This window comes from Delphinus delphis, chromosome X (assembly GCF_949987515.2).
Source record: "Delphinus delphis chromosome X, mDelDel1.2, whole genome shotgun sequence".
Taxonomy (NCBI): domain Eukaryota; kingdom Metazoa; phylum Chordata; class Mammalia; order Artiodactyla; family Delphinidae; genus Delphinus; species Delphinus delphis.
The window spans coordinates 106,232,820-106,254,752 of NC_082704.1; the positions used below are offsets into that span (position 1 = coordinate 106,232,820).

Sequence of the window (21,933 nt, forward strand, 5' to 3'; positions counted from 1 at the left end):
GACACTGTCATGGGGACATTCGCAGGTTCCATGAGGGACCTGATGCAGGCTCTGCCACATCCCTTGTCTTTCCTCTGAATAGCCGCTTAGACTCTCCCTCAGTCCCTAGGCTTTTGTGACCCACCCCTGTGTTGGGATCCTTCTGCTCCCCTGGGTGGCCCACCTGGCTGCTTTTCCTTTTATGACAGTTTCAGACCACTGTCTTTTGTGGGGTCCACATGTGTTCCCTGGAAACACAAATTTTTCTGCATTTGTGGGCAGTTCAGTTTAATCTCAGGCTGCCATTTTATTGTCCCTTCTGCCAGGGTCAGTTCCAGCCCCAGCCTCTAGAGTTCACTTGAGTGAGTCAGACGCTAGTTCCTGTGATACTCAACCTACAGGAGACACAAGCTTTCTGAAACTTTTTGTCATTTGCTTGAGGTAGCAACATTTGTCCCTCTCTCATTCTAGGAGGAGTCATCCACAGAGTCATGAGGACACTCAGGCAGCCTCTGGAGAGGCCCACACGGGAAGCGACTGAGGCCTTCCATGAGCTACCAGCACCACCTTGCCAGCCTGGGACTGCACCACCTTGGAAGCGGATCTTCCAGCTCCAGTCAGTTCTGATGACTGCAGCCCTGGTGACATCTTGGCCACAGTCTCATGGGATGCCCTGGGACAGCCATTCCTGAATTTGAGACCCACACAACCTGTGAGTTTCATAATGTTTATTGTTATTTTATTTTACAGTTTTTATTGAGATATAATTCAATACATAAGATTTCAACATTTTAAAGTGTACAATCCAGTATGCAATATAGTATTATTAACTATAGTTCATTGGTTTTTAGTATATGTGCAGTGTTGTGCAAACATTGCCACTAGCTCATTCCAGAGCATTTCCATCACTTCAGAAATGATACCCAGTACCTCTTATCAGTCACTTTCAGTTCCCCATTCTCCCTTCACCTGAAAAGCACTAATCTACTTTATGACTTTATGGATTTGCCTATAGTGGCCATTTCATATACATGGAATCATATAATATCTGTTACTTTGTGAATTGCTTCTTTCATGTAGTATAATGTTTTCAAGGTTCATGCATGTTGCAGCATGTATCAATCCTTCATTCCTTTTCATGGATGAATACTATTCCACTGTGTAACCATTTTGTTTATGGATTGATCAACTGATGGACATTTAGGTTGTTTCTACTTTTTGGCTATTATGAATTATGGTACTGTGAACATTTGAGGGTAAATTTTTGTGTGAACATATGTTTTCAGTTCTCTTGGGTATATACCAAGGACTAGAATTCTTGGGTCTTATGGGAACTCTGTGTTTGAATTTTTAAGGACCTGCCAAAGTGTTTCCCACCACGGTTGCATCACTGCAGGCCAGCAATAGAAGAGGATTCCAGTTTTTCCAAATCCTTGCTAACACTTGTTATTGTCTGTGTTTTTGGTTATAGCCATCCTAGTGGATGTGGAGTGGTATCTCATTGTGGTTTTGACTTGCATTTCCTTAATGAGCGTTGATATTCATGCACATTTTGGCCATTTGTATAACCTCTTGGGAGAAATGTTTATTCATGTGCTTGCATACGTTTTAATTAGGTTGTTTGTCTTTTTTTTTTTTTTTTTTTTGGCTACACTGCGTGGCATGTGCGATCTTGCTTCCCCAATCAATGATTGAACCCACGCCCCCTGCAGTGGAAGCGTGGAGTCTTAACCACTGGACCACCAGGGAGGTCCTGGGTTGTTTGTCTTTTGACTGTAGAGTTTTGAGTTCTTTGTATATTCTGAATACTAAATTCTTTTCAAATATATGATGTGCAAATATTTTTTCCCATTTTATAGATTGTCTTTTCTCTTTCTTGATACTGTCCCTTGACACAAAATTTGTTTAATTTTGGTGATTTCCAATTAAACTACTTTTTCTTTGGTTGCTTGTGCTGCTGGTGTCATACTTAAGAAACTATTGTGTAACACAAGGTCACAAAGATTTACAAATATTTTTTTTCTAAGTGATTTACAGTTTGTAAATATAAGAAGTTGATTATGAAAAGGGGGGAAGGTGGATGTGATTGAGGGCCAGGATTCTTTTTAGGTAGATATACTTTAGGAGAACATACATATAGAAGATGAAAATGTGAAACTGGTTTTATTAGGACTCTTTCAGGTACCCTTATGAAAGGCTCCTTGTAGGATTGAGGCTCTGACCTGAGCCAGAGAAGTGCTGCATTCTTAGGTATATCTCTTGGCATAATGAGTGAGAATAGGAGAGAAGTGGGGAAAAGTAATGAAAAAGGGGAACACGACAGAGAAGGAGAGAAAAGAGGGGCACAGGAGAATACTGGGAAGTTGTGCTCAGGTAAAGTGAGGTAAGCCATTGTCTCTTTATCCCATCCTTGTAGGAGTCGTCATGGACGGTGCATGGAGACCCCCCACATATGCAACTGTCTGTGTCATGAGTTTTGCCATCCTGCCAGTGATTTGTATATATGTTTATATAGGATGGATGTATCTATCCATCTGCCCCACTACTCCAGATGCGATCCCCAGGAAGAGAGGTGCTTGTGTGAGAGTAACATATACCTATGGTTGGCAAAGTTGTAATGAGGCTTTGGGGCTTTGTGATACAGAGGCAATTCTGAGCTCACACTCTCATGGGTACATTCTGAGCTTCCTAAAGGGACTCACTTGCAGACTCCTGTCACATCCAGTGCCTTTCCTCTGACTGGCCAACAAACTCCCTGTCAGACCCTGTTCTCTTGTGGCCCACACTTTTGTTGCGGTCATCTGCCTCTTTAGGTGTTCCATCTTGGTGCTTTCCTTTTAAAACAACCTGAGTACACTCACTTTCCCCAGGTTCTGTTGTCAACCATGGTAAATACAGACTTTTCTTCTGCATGTGGCGTTAAGTGCAGTATACTTTTATGCCATTCCTCTTATTGCATCTTTTGGCTGGACATTTTCAGCTGTAGATACTTGGCTTCATTTGCATGAATCAGACATTAGTTCTTGTGTCTTGCTAACTGCAGAAGACACGAGTCAAGTGTTTCTAAGCTCCTTTTCACTTGATTAAGGTCAGAGGGAAGCTATCTTTATTCTCATGACAGTGGAGAAAATGCCCACCACTGTCCCTTTCTCAGGGTCCACATGTCCACCTTGGAAGACAATCCTTCTACAGGGCAGCTGCATCTCTAGCTTCTGTTCCTATGAGATACCCATACTAGTATCTGTCTCCATTTACCTGAAGGGTCCATGGGTGCAGCTTCTGTCTGGGCATTAGACTTCCCCTAAATATATAGGCTTTTGTGGCCCTCCCTTCTGTTGAGGTTTTCTTTCTCTTTAGGCACTGGTCTTGGTGCTTTTGTTTTAAGACAAACTTAGTCCACTCATTTTAGCAGGGTTCACATGTCGACCATGGAAAACACAGTCCTTTCTTATGCAGGTGGTAAAAAAGCCACTGTGTTCTGTGCCAGCCTTTATATTATACCTTCTGATTTGGGCAGTTTCTGCCCCAGGTTCTCAACTTCGTTTGCATGAGTCACACTCTAGTCCCACTGTTCCTCTAACTCCAGGGGACCTACGTCAAGCTTTCTGAAGCTGTTTGTCATTTGCTTGAGGCGGGGGGAAGTAATCTTCATTCCTCCTTCGTGAGAGTGGAGAAAATGCCCACCAGTTTCGCTTCCTCAGGGTCCACGTGTCGACCTTGGAGAACCTTCCTTTCTGCTGCAGCTGGTGGAAGTGCAGTTCTGTCCCTTGTCAGCCTCCTTCTGTCCTTCTGGGCAGGGGCCGCTCCAGCCCCAGCTACTTTTTCTACATGAGCCAGACACGAGGCTCTGTGTTGTTCTCGCTCCAGGGAGCAGAAGTGAAGGTTTCAGAAGCTCTTGCCCTTGGGTCAGCCATTGCAACCGCATCTCCACGAGGCAGTTTTCTCACTCACTCAGGGTCTGTCGAGACATGGGCATTTCTGCCCTTCTAACGCTTGAGTGCGGAGCTGCGGAATCGAAAACCACTTAGCTGCAGTCTAGTGGTGCCTCCTCCATGACGGGATATCCTACAACTTGCGTCGAGGTCATTTGCTCCCTTTTGTTGCCCTGTCATCAGCTTGGTGTGGAGGACAAGGGTCATGGGGAGCTGACAGTTTTGCCTCATTTCTTTTTTTTTTGATGTCTTTGTAAGTATTAAAATGTCAAAATGTAAAAGTGACCTTTTGTATTTTTGGTGGGACAATAATTTGAGCCTTGGCCTTGGCCTTGCATGTCTCTGTGCATGAGATGCCAGACTTGGCACTGATGTGTGGCTGAGAAAAGTTATGATGCCCTTTTTCTAGGCAAGAGGCCACCCTGGACAGGTTACTGCCTAAGATAGATTCCACTGCATCTGGTAGCACATTCCACCTGTCAGTGGGTGAGAGGAGGATAGGGTCTCCCCACTAACGGATTGCCTGTTCCATGTTAGGAGAGATGATGCGTCTAGGGTCTGTGGTCCTCAGGATCCTATGACTGGGTTAGTGGATGAGATAAGACTCTCTAATCTGGGTGTACAGCGAGAGGAGGATAGGGTCTCCCCACTAACGGATTGCCTGTTCCATGTTAGGAGAGATGATGCGTCTAGGATCTGTGGTCCTCAGGATCCTATGGCTGGGTTAGTGCATGAGATAAGACTCTCTAATCTGGGTGTACAGCGAGAGGAGGTTAGGAGAAATCAAGGCGCCCCAGATCTGGTAGAGCAGTGCAGGCCAGGTTATGAGAGGTATAGCTCCCTGGGATCTGGTAGTGCACCCTTATATCCATGGTCAGTGAGGAGGGGAACATAAGGGTTCTCCCTCTGTCCAACCTCTTTCGAGGTGTGTGGGCCAGTTTAGGGTAAGGTAGGTTCTCTAGGATTGGATAGTGTCTGCTACCTGTTGAAAAAAGTTTGGAGGGTTAGGTAGGAAGAGGTAGGATTGGCATTACCTGTCTGTTTGGTGTCTAGTTATTGATAAAAGTATGTTTGTTGAGGCCCACAGAATGGCCAAACGTGTGTGCAAACCTGTGCTTACTAGTGCCAGTTGCACTTCCTGCCCCCCTTACCCCTTATTTCCTGGGCTCCCAGCCAAGGAGAGTTAGATGGTTTCCCGGAAGCTGGTGTTGTGGTGTCCGTGTAAAACACCTGTGGTTTCTGTTTGTGAGAAACAGGTTGAATGCATCTGAGAGAACTTGCAGTAAAAAGATAAAAACTTAAAAGTGATGTTGTCATTGAGAGGCCTGTGAGCCAGTTCGTTGTCTATACTATGTAACAATATGTCATTGGTATTGAAATGTGTTACATGTTTGAATTTTGAATGTTCATATGGTATCAGAAAAATTTGTCTGATATCCAAAGTTTTCACTGTATAATGATGTTGATTAGTGAGTTAAAGGTGTCATTTTCTATTGCCTTGCATGCCCACCAGCAAGGGAGTCTTACGATCCCCAATAAAAGTCAGGGCCTGTCTGTCAACTACAGTACTTGAGCTAATGTAAATGGGCTCACACACTGAATCTTGCATGCAAAGAACCACTGTTGTCTTTCACAAACTAAAGAATTCTGTGTTTCTGAGAGAACACTTGTTGCTCCTACAAAACTGCTGCAGTAGTGGCCTGTTTGTCTTATAATCATAAAGAGGCGAGAATACCTGGGGCTTTCCCACTTGCTTTTCACAGATTGACTCTATGGGATTGTATTTTTATTTTATTATTATTATTATTTTTTATATTTCGGCTGTGCCGTGCAGTATGTGGGATCTTAGTTCCCCGACCAGGGATCGAACTTGTGCCCCCCGTGTTGGCAGTGTGGAGTCTTAACCACTGGACCGCCAGGGAAGTCCGACTCCATGGGATTTTAAACTCTCTTTTCCTGGAGGCTGATAAGGTCACAGTGCCCTCTTGGAAAAATACAGATGAGATCCCACAGGTTGACTAGCTAAGTATGGGACAGGACTTGGGGGGCAGTAGCAGATCTCACTGATAAGTTGTCTTGTGACAAGGGGCAGTCAGTCATGCAGAAATGTACTGAGGTATATAAGTAAAAAGTAGGAAAGAAGTCATATTAGGGATAGATTTGTACAAATGCCCAGTGACACTGACTATATGTGTTTGGGCCCTTGGCGCCCCGCCAGTCATGCTGGAGGACAAGGAGTGGAGATTACCTGGTCATCTAATGACTGACCCCACGTTCAAAGTCAGTCTGGCCATGACATCCTTGCTAACGACAGGTGGAAGGTCAACTAGAAAACCTTGCTGAGGCTGATGCCCTTCAGGAGGATGTTTATCCAGTGCTTTCAGCATCACCTTTCTACCCATACCTTACTTCTTTCAACAAAAAGAGGTCCAGGGTGGAGTTCAAGGGCTCTCCGTCTGTAAGAGCGATTGGCAGCTTTATGCACTGGTTAAAGTGTGTTGGGGAATTGACTGTACCTTGGTTGCCAGATCATTCTGGCAATTTTGAACACTGGGAACTATGCTGTGTAGAAGCCCCTGATGTCATGGTCAAGGTTTGCACTTACTGGATTTGGAAATAATTCTCAGACCGAAGAATGAGCTTATCTGAGTTTATAGGTGCGTCCTTTCTGACCAGTACACATGCCGGGTGTTGTAACTGGTATGGGTGAGTGTATTGTGGGAAGAATTGGGTTAAGTATGTGTAATTTTTCTCTTGATTATAAGGGATGTTCCCAATGGCGAAGTGCCACGATAGAACAGTGGTGCTGGGACAAGTAGACAGCCGGGAGCCCAGCAGGCTTCCTCAGCACAGCCATGAGGTATCAGTAAAGCAGTGTGTGACGCTAGGTTGTGAAGGTGGAGTTGGGTGAAAGGATGTCCTTATACTGATCATGGAACTCATGGAGGCAGAGGTGCTTAAAGATACTCTACCACCCTAAAATAGCCCTGAATTATCCATGAAAAAAGCCAAGAAAGTACTAGATGCCTCACTGTACCGTACAGCAGCCTCAGTGAGGAGCAGTCCTCCTTGCACCTGAACTTCCCGGTTTCGTAATGATCACAGGTTCTGTGCGCAGACTGAGGAGCCTGGCTTGTAATAGTGGGCATGCTAATGCTTTCTTCAAGTCCCAGTGCATCCATGGGATCAGGGCCTATTTACCTTCACTGGTTCTCAGGTCACAATATATGTTCAATGTGCTGCCTCACAAAGACCTAAAACTGATTTTTCTCCAGGCTGGGACATAGAAAAGATTGAAACCTCAGCCAGGTTGTCTTGGTAACTTTACATGGGTGACAATATTCTGAATCAAAAGGCTAAGGACAACATACCGTTTGTCTTAGGTAGGCAGTCCAATATCTGAGTAACCAGAGCTTGAAGATTAACCCTGTAAGAGTCAGCAGCCAGGGACTGCCCTGGTGACACAGTGGTTAAGAATCCGCCTGCCAATGCAGGGGACGTGGGTTCGATCCCTGGTCCAGGAAGATCCCACATGCCACGGAGCAACTAAGCCCCTGCGCCACAACTACTGAGCCTGCACTCTAGAGCCCGCAAGCCACAACTACTCAGCCCATGTACCACAACTACTGAAGCCCGCGTGCCTAGAGCCCATGCTCTGCAACAAGAGAAGCCACCGCAATGATAAGCCTGCACGCCGCAACGAAGAGTAGCCCCCACTCGCCACAACTGGAGAAAGCCTGCGTGCAGCAATGAAGACTCAACGCAACCAAAAATAAATAAATAAATAAATTAATTAATTAAAAAAAAAAAGAATTAGTAGCCAACCTCCCAAGCATAGTTCTTGGAAACCATGTGATCTGATGTCTACAAACAATCGATGAGTCTATTTAGTAAAAGCAAATGTCCTAAAAATTTCTAGAAGACCACATTTTGCACAGCTTATGATAAGCTTGCTCAGTCCTGGATGTGCTTTATACCTCACATAAGGATCCTGCTCAGCCCATGACATTATACATCTTAAAGTGCATCTAATTTGACCAGCAACCTGTCTCAGGACTCTCCAACAAGCTGTACAGAGCATGATTCCATTCAGGCAAGTACTGTGCAGTACTTCTGAGGGAAAGTGTCTGTGACTGACATTTATGCCAAGTAGAGCCTGTGGCAAAAACATGTGGCCATTAGACAAGGGCACCCTCTGGGATTTGTTTGTGGCCCTTGCTGAAACTGCTACAATATCCCGCATTGAAAGACTGCTGCTTACCTGCTGTGGATGCCTCTGGGTATTGAGAGAGTAAAAAAGTAAGAGCAGAGCTTCCCTGGTGGCGCAGTGGTTGAGAGTCCGCCTGCCGATGCAGGGGACATGGGTTCGTGCCCCGGTCCGGGAAGATCCCACATGCCGCAGAGCGGCTAAGCCCGTGAGCCATGGCCGCTGAGCCTGCGCGTCTGGAGCCTATGCTCTGCAATGGGAGAGGCCACAACAGTAGAGGCCCGTGTACCGCAAAAAAAAAAAAAAAAAAAAAAAAAAAAAAAAAAGTAAGAGCAGGTGTTGTTACCCCCTGACTTTTCCCATACCATGGGGTGGCTCCCAAATGAGACCACCAACCAAGTGGGTGTTGCCTAGGAAATATCCACCTTATGTGAGGGTGGTAAATTTAGCAAAGAAGTAAACTAGGCATTAACGGTGTCACACAGGTACAAAAAGTCACTGTCTAGATATGGCTGTGTCAGATGCAGAGACTTTGCCAACATCTCACCTTCTGGTGGCAGTGGAGGAAATCTATGCAACGACTCTTAGTTGGACTGTGTATGTGGCAGTATGTCAGCACTTCGGCCTTCTGGTAGCTTCAGTACACCCCGGTTTCTGAGGATGCCTGGATATGGTTCATGAAAACATCAGCAAAGTTAAAGGCAGATGGGTCGTAGTGGGCTGGGGAAGATTTACAACCTAACAAAAAACTGCTTGCATCTGTGCATGGGAAAGGCGATTCTACACAATGGATGGAGTGATGGGGTGCAGTGCTAGCCCTGGGCAACACCGCCCCAAGTTCACCTGGATATATTTTGACTAACTATGGGGCAAGAACCCATGGATTGACAGTGTTGGCTGGTGTTAGGCAGCATAATCACTGGATGATCAAATCTCAGCCCCTGTGGGGACAAAAATTATTATCATATTGCCCAAGATGCTCACCTCCTATTTCTGGCCCTTGTGCATACCCATGGATAACGACCCTTCAAGAATGAAAGTCAGTAGAATCAAGGAGCTCATCACCTGTGACGCCCGTGTTAAGACCATGGTCACTTGGATAGGCCATCGCACAGCGCATGGTAATCCATCTTCACCTGGACCACTAAACAAGATCTAGTGATTCTAGCACCTAAGGGCAAGGAATCCTGGAAATAAGTGCGAGTGCTAGCTGCATAGTTAAGTAGAGAGGGGATGTCTGGGTCCCATAGCCAGCAGTACCAGTCTTGGTGCCCTAACCTCCTCTCGAGGGTACCCCTGGCCGTCGACGGAGTAGACAGCTTTTCAAGGAACAGCACTGATGTGCCTGTCCACGTAGCAAGTATGGGCAGTACTCAAGGACTCTTATTTGGACTTCTATATTTGTATTTGCCAACTTCAATCAGACAGTGGTGCCGCCTTCAGAGGGAAACGTACCCAGTGGTGGCCAGCTTCATGGGCTTTCACTGGGCTATTCATGCCCCATGTCATTCATTGTCAGCAGGTGCCATTGAAAGATTGCATGGATTCTTAGAGAAGAGACAGTGTAAGATAAGTGGACAACCAGTGCTTGGTTCCCAGTGCAGCACACACTTAAGAAAGCAAGTTTGTTCTTTAAATGTGGCATTTCCCCAGCTGGTACAGCCCATTTAAATGGAAGGTTTAATTATGAGGTTGAGAAGGTGGTGGAGGAGGCCCACAGAACGGGGGAGAAAATGCTTATCATGCTGGTGACTCCCTTCAAAATTCCTTTCCTTCTCCTTCCACCTCAACTTTTTATATCCCGGAGATGGGCAATGGGCTGATACCTCCATAAACAGCTTTGTTCAAGGTTCTGGCAAGGTAGCTGAGTTCACACTTTAAGAATGTGGGTTACTTGGCATTTATGGTTTTGGCTTTTTGGAGCATCTGGCAAAGCTCTTATAATGCAGGGGCATTAACTTATCCGCTTTACCTATCCTCAGAAGTGGAGGGAAGTCAGTATTCTTTCATCCCATCGTTTTATAGGTGGGGTGCAGGAGGGCCCTGCCACATATGTGACTGCCTTTGGCTCTCTCTGCAGGCAATGCCTCCTTTTTGTTTTTAGAGAGAATTTCATTTTGAGTTATCTTCCTGCAGAATTCTCCTCCACCTTTCAAGAGGGAGATTTATACTAGGTAGCATTCTTGGAAAGCCTCTTTTGTATTAAGATTTGGCATTTGTTGGCTGTTGACTTTACTACAGCTTCAGGTATTGATTCAATCCCAACAACCAGTGTGTGTAGTCCTTCATTTTAGCGAAAAGTAGCTCCCCGTATATGTACTCCTTCAGTCATTTGGTTTGTGGTATGTTTGGCCTCCAGGACCCCGAGGTAGGAAGTTTGATCCCGACTTTGCATGTGGGGTGGTAGCAGTACATCAAAGGGCCTCATCTCCATGTTGATTTTAACCCGAGCTCCCATATGGACTGAGTGGTTAGTATCCCAGATGCTTTTGACATTTTACTTTTTGGGATTTTCGACTCCCTTTTCTGGATCCTGATGACATCACAGTGCCATATTGGAAAAATATAGATGACATCCTGTAGGTCAAAATGGGACAGGTTGATTTTGAAAAGGGAGGGAGAAGATTCTGGATGTACTGTATGTTCATTGGTGGACAGATCTAACTTAGGAAACCATTCATATAGAATAAGTGTGTGGACATGGATTCTAGTGGAATTCTCCTTGCCCAGCTACCCCTAGGAAAGTCTCCTTGAATTATTGGGGGCTTGTCTTCAGTTAGAGAATCACTGCATTCTTTGTAGCTATTACTCAGCATAATGAATGAGAACATGGGAGACTTAGGGAGAAGGAGAGAAAGCAGGAAAAGGGGAAGGAAGTGAGAAAAGGGGGGTGATGGGAGAAATTGAGTACCATGTGGGGTACAATATGCATGTAACCCAGTTTCCTTTCATCCTTCTCTGGATTGTCAGGGTGCATGCAGACCCTGCCACTTACGTGACTACTTCAGCTAGGTCTTCTTTAGTAACCTTCTTGTTATTCTTGGAGAAGCATCTCCTCTGTGAATTTCTCTATCACCCTTCAAGCAGGGTTTTTTGCGTTAGTAAGTTTTCTCAGGGGGCCTCTTTTTCTCTCATATTTTCAAACCACTTCTGCCTTTTTATCTTCCATCTATTCCCCAGTTGACAAATTGCTCATTCTCACTGTCCCCGTCCCCCACCAATGCAATCCCCAGATAGAGAAGGGCTTAGGGAGAAGAGCAAATCAAAGATCTGTAAATGGTGGAATTGCTGCTCACTCCCAGGTGCATGCTTCCTGTCCTTTCTCCAGGGGACATCCAGACCCACCCTCTTGGTTTTACTTGGGTGAGTCAGACACTAGTTCCTGTGTTTCTCAACCCCCATGGGCATCAGTTAGCTTTTCTGTAGCTTTTATCACCAGTTTGCAGCTAGGGGAAAACAATATTTGTCCCTCCCTCATAAGTGTGGAGAAAATGCTCACCATGTCGACAACTCTCTGTAACATTTCTTTTCTCCTTCTTCCACCTCAACTCTTTTATATCTCTGTGTTGGGTAATGGGCTAGTGCTGACAGAACCCATTTGAGTGCATTATTTTGTAAGCTGGCCAGCACCTCACTTTAGAATATGAAAGTATTTGACATTTATTGTCTTGGTCTTTGGAGTCTGTAATAGTTTGTAGGGCTGCCATAATAAAGTGCTACAAACTGGGTGGCTTAAACAATGGAAATTTATTGTATCATTTGAAGGCTGGAAGTCAAGACCAAGGTGTTGGCAAAGTTCATTCCTTCTGAGAGATGTGAGGGAAAGGGGTTTTCCAGGACTGAGTCCTTGGCTTGTAGATGGCTCTCTTCATGTTCACATGGTGTTCTCCCTGGGTATGTGCCTGTGTCCACATTTCTTCTTCTTAGAAGGACACATTGGATGAGGGCCAGCCTAATGGCCTCATTTTAACTTGGTTATCTCACTAATGACCCTATCTCCAAATCAGGTCTTATGTTGAGGCACTGGGGGGTTAGGGCTTCAACATGTGAGTTTTGGGGAGAACACAGTGTAACACATAAGTGGGCCTCTGTCAGATGTCTACCTGAGCGGGCATGTGTTCAACCTCCCGTTCAATGCAGGCTTTCAGGAATGTACCTGTTCTCTGACTGGGCACTAGACTCATTCTAGACCAGTGAAGGTTGTGACTCACCACTCTGTTTTGCTTCCCTCTTTTCCCCAAGGGATCCTCTTCAGTGCTTTCATTTTAATGCAGGCTCAGGTCATTCACCATTGCAGAGCTCACACGTGGACAGGAAAAGCACAGTCCTTTCTTGTGCATGTGGTGGAAGCGCAGTGCACTCCCAGGCCAGCGTTCTTACTGTATCTTCCGGCAGGTGCAGCTCTAGCCCCCGGTTCTTGACTTCATTGCATGAGCCAGATATTGTCTTATGGTTGTTTTGCAGACTCCACAGGACATAAGACAGACTTTCTGAAGCTCTTTGTCCTTTGCTTGAAGTAAGGGGGAAATAATCCCTGTTCCTCCTTCTTCCGAGTGAAAGGCTTACCACATTCCCTTTCTCAGGGTCTGTGCGTCCACATGGAGAACACAAAACTTAACTTCTGTGGGAGGTGGAGAGGCACGTCACTCCCCAGCCAGATCTAAACACACAGCTGATCAAGACTCACACACGTTGTTGTAACCAGTACTGCTTGAGTGTGGGAAGAGTTGTGTTAAGTCTATGTAATTCTTTTCTTGATTGTAGGGGTGTTCCCAATGGGGAAGTGCCACGATAGAACAGTGGTGCTGGGACAAGTGGACAACTGGGAGCCCAGCAGGCTGCCCCAACCCAGCCATGAGGTATCAGTAAAGCAGGGCAGAGTTCTGATTGGAAGGATGTATAAAAGAAGATCTCTACCTTGACCAAGGGACTAATGGAGGTGGATGTGCTTAAAGAGGCTGTACCACCTACAGTATCCCTAGGCAGCCAGATTAAGAATGAAGGGTACTTGATGCCTCACTGTAGATGAAGCTCTGTGTGGCAGCAGTCCTCCTGGCCTTTATAGTTCCGATATCATAACATTCTTGGACTCCGCTGTGCATACTGAAGGGTCTTGTGTGCAGTGATGGAAATGCTAATGCTTTTTTCAACTCCCACGGAACCTCTGTGATTAGAGTCTGACTTCATGGGTCAGAGTATGTTATACGTTAATGTGGCAATGCGATGAGACCCGCAGTTTTCCACCAGCAGATAGGTCAGAAAGCACGGAAGGCTGAAACCTCATCACAGGTGTCCCGGTACCGTTACATGGATGACATTATTTAGATTGGAAGGGACAAGAGCAGCAGATGGTCTGCTTTAGAGAGTTGGTCCAACTTCTTAGTAATTGGCACTAGATTAACCAGTCACATATTAAGAAATAGCCACCCAAATAAGGAAATGATGCACTTTGGGGTTTTGTTTTCTCTTTCTAATATGTCATTGTTCACATTCATACATCAGTGAAATAATGGCTTATAGTCTATTAATGCCACTAAAGGCACTCAAAAATGTTCCTGAAATTGTCATTAATATAATGTCTAACATTGGCAGCTCAGTTTCTTTTTTTTTTTTTCTTGCAGTACGTGGGCTTCTCACTACCGTGGCCTGTCCCATTGCGGAGCACAGGCTCCGGACGTGCAGGCTCAGTGGCCATGGCTCACGGGCCCAGCCGCTCCATGGCATGTGGGATCCTCCCGGACCGGGGCACGAACCCGTGTCCCCTGCATCGGCAGGCGGACTCTCAACCACTGCGCCACCAGGGAAGCCCGGCAGCTCAGTCTCTTTGAGGATGTCAAGGTAACGTTGCCATTTGTGCTTTTGTTTTTGGTGCTAGTCTGACACCGCAACTGAGCACACTCCATTTGAAAGACTGTTGCTGGCTTGCTAGTGAGTAATGATGGACATCGAGAGAGCAACAAAGCAATAGCAGGGGTTTTTAAACCCTCGTATCCCTATCAAGGGATTGGTAACATGAGAAACGCATAAAGTTGTTAGAACCCAATGAGCCTTCATGTTTATGTGGAAGTGGCACACCAAGGAAAGAAGTTAACTGGGCATTAGTGGTGTCTCTTAGCTATAGGAAAATGTATCCAGTGACTCTCCAGGTATGGCTCTCTTAGATGTATGGATTTGAGTCATCAACTCAGGCTACTTGGTGGCTTTGGTATACCAAGTTTCTTATGGGTGGTTGGGTCTAGTTTATGGACTTATCCACTAAATTAAAGTCTAGTGGTGAATGTGAGCCAATGTAGCTGCACAGTACCAAAGAAAAGCATTTACACCTGTACCTGCAATGGGAATTCTGCTCAATTAGTAGAGTTTGGGCTGTGGTGCTTGTCCTGGGGAATAAGCCCCCAAATGCATCGTGCTACATTTTTACCGACTCCTGGTAGAAGTTATGTCTTGGTAGTGTGGGCTGGTGGCTGGCAGCTGAAAGACTGGGTGATCAAGTTTTAGCCTTTGTTGGAGTGAACCTTATCAGCAGAATACTAAAGGTGCACATGAACCGTCTGTTCATGTGTTTTATGAACACCCGTGGATAAAGACCCTTTGAGGGAAATTCAGTGGAATCAACAAGCTCATCAGACATGTCCTGCCCAGGTTAGGACCAGTGCCAACTGCAGTGGTAATTCATCTGCAGTTTGGGACCTGGCCCAAAACAAGACCTAGAGATTTCATCACATGAGGCCATGGAATCATGGAAATGTGCAGAGTGCCAACTGTACAGTTGAGTAGAGGGGATCTCTGGGTCCCAGAGACAAAAATGCTAGAGCTGGTATTCTACTCTCTTTTCAAGTGTACCATTGGTCATAGGCAGCAGTAGATACCTTTTCTGAGTATCGTATTGCCAAACCCATTCTCAGGGCAGATTGGGGAATTTCTGTAATAGACTTAGACTTTGCTTCATTTTGGGATTCGTTGGCTGCATCCAATCAGGAAATGATGCCTGATTGTAGGGAGAAATACTCAGCATTTTGAGCTACTTGAGATGTTTGCTGGATCGGTGATGCTCTGTTGAATAGCCAGGTAGCAGGTACCACTGCAGGATGGCTTGGATTCTCATAGAAGAAACTGAAAAAGAGAAAGGGATGACTGCTGCTCAGTTTTCAGTGGAACACTTGCTTAAGAAACCTAGTTTGAGTTCTAAATGTGGCGGTTCCCCAGGAGGGAGCCTCCCTTTTACAAAGAATGTTTAATTATGTCTTTTATTTATTTATTATCGATTATTTTATTGCACTTAGATTTTCAGTCATAGTTAGAAAGAGAGTTTCTCAACAGGTTATTGGGGGAAATCATCCATATTTTATCCTAGTAATTGTGTGATTTCAGTTTTTTTTTACATTTATGTATCTGATACGTTTGCAGATTATTTTTATGCAGTTTCTCTTTCCCTGAATGGTTTGAGATGTCAGATTTTTTCTGTTTTTAGTTTCATATGTACTATCTCTTGACTTTCTGTTCTAGTTTACTGGTTTTCTGTCTATAAGCACTGCACTTGTAATTCTAGGGTAAAACACCTCAAAGCCTTCCTATCCGATTTTCTTTTTTTCATTAATCTTTATCAGAGTATAGTTGCTTTACAATGTTGTGTTAGTTTCTACTGTACAGCAAGATGAATCAGCTATACATATACATATATCCCCTCTTTTTTGGATTTCCTTCCCATTTAGGTTACCACAGTGCATAAGTAGAGTTCCCTGTGCTATACAGTATGTTCTCATTAGTTATCTATTTTATACATAGTATCAATAGTATATACAAACTGCTCATGCAGCTCAATATCAAAAAAACAAACAATCCAATCCAAAAATGGGCAGAAGACCTAAATAGACATTTCTCCAAAGAAGATATACAGATGGCCAAGAAGCACATGAAAAGCTGCTCGACATCACTAATTATTAGAGAAATGCAAATCAAAACCACAGTGAGCTATCACCTCACACCAGTTAGAATGGGCATCATCAGAAAATCTACAAACAACAAATGCTGGAGAGGGTGTGGAGAAAAGGGAACCCTCTTGCACTGTTGGTGGGAATGTAAATTGATACAGCCACTATGGAGAACAATATGGAGGTTACTTAAGAAACTAAAAATAGAGCTACCATATGACCCAGCAATCCCACTACTGAGCATATACCGAGAAAACCATAATTCAAAAAGACACATGCACCCCAATATTTATTGCAACACTATTTACAATAGCCAGGCCATGGACATAACCTAAATGTCCATCAACAGGTGAATGGATAAAGAAGATGTGGTACATGTATACAATGGAATATTACTCAGCCATAAAAAGGAACAAAACTGGGTCATTTGTAGAGATGTGAATGGACCTAGAGAGTGTCATACAGAGTGAAGTAAGTCAGAGAGAGAAAAACAAATATCATATATTAATGCATATATGTGGAATCTAGAAAAATGGTATAGATGATCTTATTTGCAAAGCAGAAATAGAGACACAGACGTAGAGAACAAATGTATGGATACCAAGGGGGGAAGGGGGAGGTGGGAGGAATTGGGAGACTGGGATAGACATACAATTATGTCTTTTAGAAGCAGAGTAAGGAGGCCCAGAGTCATGATGGTGCAAAATATGCCTACCACATCGACAACTCTCATTGAAAATTTTATATTTCTTCCAACTAAACTATTTTATATCTTTGCGTTTGGTCATGGGATAATGCCAGCAGAACCAGTTTTGATCAGTTTTTTGGCAAGATGCCCAGCACTTCACTTTAGAATATGGTTATATTGGGCATTTAATGTTTTGTCCTTTGGAGTCTGTGCCATATCTCTTACAGTAGAGGACATGTTGCTTTCTACATCCTGTTCAATACAGACTTGGGGGCATGTCTGACTTGCGCCTCCTTAACTTGCTACACCATTAATTGTAGGCACAATGAGTGCATTTCCTTTTGTACTTTACTTACTTTAGGTAAAGTGGTAGTGCCTGTGTATTGCTGTATTCTCAGAATAACTGTGAAAGGGGAGTTTGATCTGCTCAGGACATGGGATGGCACCTGCATCTGATGTGAAACCTTCTCTTCCTCTTGCTTTTGGGGCCAGGTGATTTAGGTTCTGTTTATTGTCCTGGTGGCCTTGGGAGAGACATTAAATCTCTCTGTGCCTCAATTGCTTCACCTTTATATGGGAGATAGTTTAATACCTTCTCTATGTATTGAAGTGGAAATAAATGAGAAATACAAAATCTTAATACAGTTCATGCTTGGAAGCATGTGAAGTGGTAGCACCTCAGGGATCCTATCTCCATGTTGACCCAGGTTGCGCTCCCTATGATGTTGGCCATCTGGGCCCCAACTTCTTGGAAAAAAATTTTTTTAGTTAATTTATTTATTTGGTTGTGCTGGGTCTTAGTTGTGGCAGGCAAACTCTTAGCTGCGGCATGCATGTGGGATCTAGTTCCCTGACCAGGGATCGAACCTGGGCCCCCTGCATTGGGTGCGTGGGGTGGCATATTCCCTGTGCCACCAGGGAAGTCCCTCTTGGAAAAATTTACTCTATGGTATTTTTAGCCACCTCACCTAGAGGCTGCTAAGTTGACAATGCCCTTTTGGAAAAATACTGGTGAGACCCTGTATATCAGTATAGGTCAAGTCTCTTGCAAAAAGGGAGGGAAGAGAGTCTGGAAGTTCTCCATGGCCATTCATAGGCAGATCTAATTTCAGAAACCAGACATATGGAAGATGAATATGTGGAAATGGGACTAGGATTCTCCTTGCCCAGCTCTACTTAGTCTCCTTCAGTGATTGGGGTCCTTCCTTCAGTCCAAGACCCACTGCATTATTTAGAGATATCACTCAGCATAATGAGTGAGAACAGGGGATACCTGGAGAAAACTAGACAGAAACAGAAAAGGGGAAAGAAAGGAGTAAAGAGAATGAATTTTGAGATAGCCAGGAAGACAAGGGGGATTGTACAAGGGGGCAAGAGCATATGATAACCTCATTCAGTATTGGGTGCACGTCATGGTTTACATGAGGATCCAGCTCAGCCCGATACATATGATTACCTGACAAGCACTGGAGTTGACCAACATCCTGCATTAGAAACTACCCATCAGGCTGTACAGACCACCCTTCCCCTCGGGCCAGTCATCTATGCAGCATATTTTTAGGGAAATTGTCAGTGGCTGACATTTATGCAGAATGGAAATTGTGGCAAAAATATGGTCTCCTAGGCAATGGCACTCTTAAGGGTTTGTTCATGGTCCTTGCCTGAATCTGCCACATGATGTACCCCATTTGAGAGACTATTGTTGGCTTGTTAGTGGGTGCTAGTGGACATCTAGAGAGTAACAAAACAAGAGCAAGGATTGTTACACACTGGCTCCCATTTCATGGCATTGGTCCCAAATGAGAATATCAACGAAATGGGCATTGTACAGGAAATGTCCATTTTATGTGAAAGTGGTATATTTAGGGAAGAAGCAAACTGAGCTCTAACGGTGTCTCAGAGGTGCAGGAAAAGATAGCCGGTCACTCTCCAGAGGTAGCTGTCTCAGATGCAGATATTGTGGCAGCACCTCAGCCTCCGGTGTCTTTGATACACCTAGGCTCCTGAAGATGCTGCGTCTAATTAATGGACTCATCAGCTAAGTTTAAGGCAGATGGGTTGTAGTGGGCTGCGGAAGCTGTCTAACCCCAAAGAAAAGTGGAGATGCGGGCTATGGTGCTTGCCCTGGAAAAATATCCCCCCAAATGCACCTTTTTACGTTTTGAATCACTCATGGGCAGTCATCTGTGAGTTTACAGTTTGGTCTGGTGTCTGACAGTGTGCTGACTGGATCATCATATCTCAGCTCCCCGGAAACAAAAATCATCTGCACATTACCCAAGATGCACACCTATTTTTGTGTTCTCCGTGGAGGTACATGGATAAGGACCCTTCCAAGATGAAAATCAGTAAGATCATCAAGCTCATCAGACCTGAACTGCCAAAGTTAGGATCATGGTCACCTGGATAGACCACCACACAGGGCATGGTAGTCCATCTTCAATTCAGAATCTGGCCCCAAAATAAGACGTAGTAATTCCAGCACATGAGACCAAGGTGGCCTGCTAAATGTGCCCCAAGTGACAGCCACACACAAGTACAAAAGAGATCTCCATATCTTATAGGCAGGAGAACTAGATGTGACACCCTAATCTCCTTTCCAGGGTCCCTCTGGCCACAGATGTAATAGATGCTTTTGCAAAGAATGGCACTGACATCCCCGCCTGCGTTACAAATGGAGCAACATGCAAGGACTCTTATTAGGACTGCATTTTATATTTTTATTCCCCTATCACATCCAAGCAGACAATGGTGTCACCTTCAGAGGAAAACAAACCCAGTAGTCGGCAGCTTCATGGGAATTTCACTGGATTTTTCAGGCCCCATATCGTTCCAGATTGCATAGATTCTCTGAGATTAGACTGAGTAAGATAGATAGAAAACCAGTATTTTGGACCCAGTGGAGCACACAATTTAGAAAATAAATTTGGGCTCTAAATGTGGCATTTCCCCAGCTGGTACTTCCTATTTAAATAGAATGTTTAATTGCAAGGTTAGGCAAAGGGGAGGGAGGCCCAGAGTCAGGATTGGTAAGAAAATGTCTGCTAAACTGACAACTCCCTCCAAAATGCCTTTCCTCCTTCCAACTCAACTTTTTATATCCTAGAAGCCTGTGCAGTGGGCTAATGCCAGCTGAACCATTTCTGGTTTAATTTTTGGTAAGATACCTCAGAACCTTGCTGTGGAATATCAGGTACTTTGCGTTTATTGTTTTGGCCTTTGGAGTCGCTAGCAAAACTTTTATGTTTGAGAATGTGTCACTTAGATCATCCTATGAAGGCAGGCTTTCAGAGACGTGTCAGAACCACAGTACCTTCACCCACTACACCCTTAATTGTAGGCACTTGAGTGCACTTCCTTATCCAGTTTACTTACCTCAAAAGTGGGAGAAAGCCAGTATCGCTTCATCCCCTCATTCTTTTATGGTCAGGGTACATGAAGACTCTGCCACATATGTGAGTATTTCAGTTCATTCTGGAATAAATGCCTCCTCATCGCTCTCGAAGAGAATTTCATAGGGATTATCTCCCGTCCAAACTTATCCGCCAGCTGTCATGTGGGGGTATTTAGATTCTCCTGGTATTCTCTGGGAGCCTCTTTTGTATCTGCAAAGGGCCCTGAAAAGACTTGGTTATTTGTTGGCTATTGATTTGATTCCAGCTTCAGGTATTAATTCAATCCTGGTGACCAATTTAGGAAATATGAATTCCCTGCCTTTGTACTCCTTCTGCCACTTGGATTGTGATATTAGGTCTCCAAACACCAAAGTAGAAAGCGTGATCCGAACTTTTGTGAGTGCTGGTGGTGGTACCTCAGGGAGCCCCATCTCCTTGTTTTACCCATATGGCATGAGCTATTAGCGACTCAGTTTCCTTTGACAGATTTACTCCATGTGACTTTTAATCCCCTTTATCTGGAGACTGATAAGGTTACACTGCCCTTTTAAAAGAATATAGGTGAGAACCTGAAGGTCAAAATAGGACAAGTTGCCAGTGAAAGGAAGGGAAGAGACACTGGATGTGCTCCATAGTCATTCTTGGGCCCATCTGACGTAGGAAACCATATGTATGGGAGAAGAGTATGTGGAAATGGATTCTACTAGTCTTCTTCTTTCCCAGATAACCCTGTGAAAGTTTCTTTTAATGATTGGGGTCCTGTCTTCAGTCAGAGAATCACAGCTTTTTTGGGTATATATCACTCAGCAAAATGAATGAGAACACAAGAGACGTGGGGAACAGTAGAGAATAAGGAAAGGAGAAAGTGATAAAATGGTGATGATTTGGGAGTAATCTAGGAACCCGTCTGTGGGTGTAACCAGCAATGTGGATGTAACCAGTGTCCCTTTATCCTGGTGTTCTGCGACTTGTCAGAGTACGTGCAGACCTCATCATATATATAACTGCCTTTAGGTCTCTGGGTTAGTAGCCTCCTTGTTTTTGTGGAGGATCATTTCTCGTCCAAACTTAACCCCATCCTTCAAACAGGGGACTTTATACAAGTGGGTTTTCTCAAGGGACTACTTTTTTCATATTTTAAAAGACAAATTTAAAAATACAAAACCTCAACTTCCTTTTTGTCTGGCAGTTGAGGGAGCCCTGCTAGTTGTGCTGGGTTTGAAGAACAGAGGTGTTTAGGGTAGCACTCAGTATCCTGCCTCTGATATGAATCAGGAGCTTTATGCAGTGGTCAAGGCTTGAAGGCATCCAAGATTGCCAAAGCTTTCAGCTGTACGGAAACGGGGGCGCTAACCACTGTGCCTCATAAGTTCCCATCTGCATGGTTAAGATTTTCTTTGGACTGCATGTGGAGATAATTCTCATGTTGGAATGAGGACTGACATGTTTATGGATGGGCCCTTCCAGGAGGTGAGTTTTCTGGAGGTTCATGAGTATAATTTTAAAAGTACATCATTTCATTGCTTACCTGTATCCCAACCTCCATGCAGGGGTCTTTAAACCAGGGAGTTTTTTCAGAGAGTGTCTTTTCTTTTGTGATTTCAAAGGTCCCTTAAAAATAATAGAAGTATATGTTTTGGGGAAGAAAATTAAGACACAATGTGTCTTAATCTCCTACCTTGTGTTATCAAATAGTGCAAACATGCATGGCTCTCCTGCAGTCCTCACTATGACTTCTGTGTTGTTATAAAACTTTAGAGCATAGTCAGATTCGAATTTGGTCACTATTTCTTCTTTTTTT

The 21,933-nt window shown here is 44.3% G+C and overlaps 1 long non-coding RNA gene across 1 annotated transcript in view; it reads left to right on the plus strand.

Moving 5' to 3' along the window:
• Positions 1-13,870: 13,870 nt before the first annotated feature.
• The window catches only part of LOC132418344 (uncharacterized), a 122,681-nt gene continuing 114,618 nt past the window's right edge, over positions 13,871-21,933 (plus strand). Inside the window, exon 1 of the long non-coding RNA XR_009517984.1 lies at positions 13,871-13,956. This is a non-coding gene — a long non-coding RNA (uncharacterized lncRNA). The remainder of the gene's footprint in view (positions 13,957-21,933) is intronic.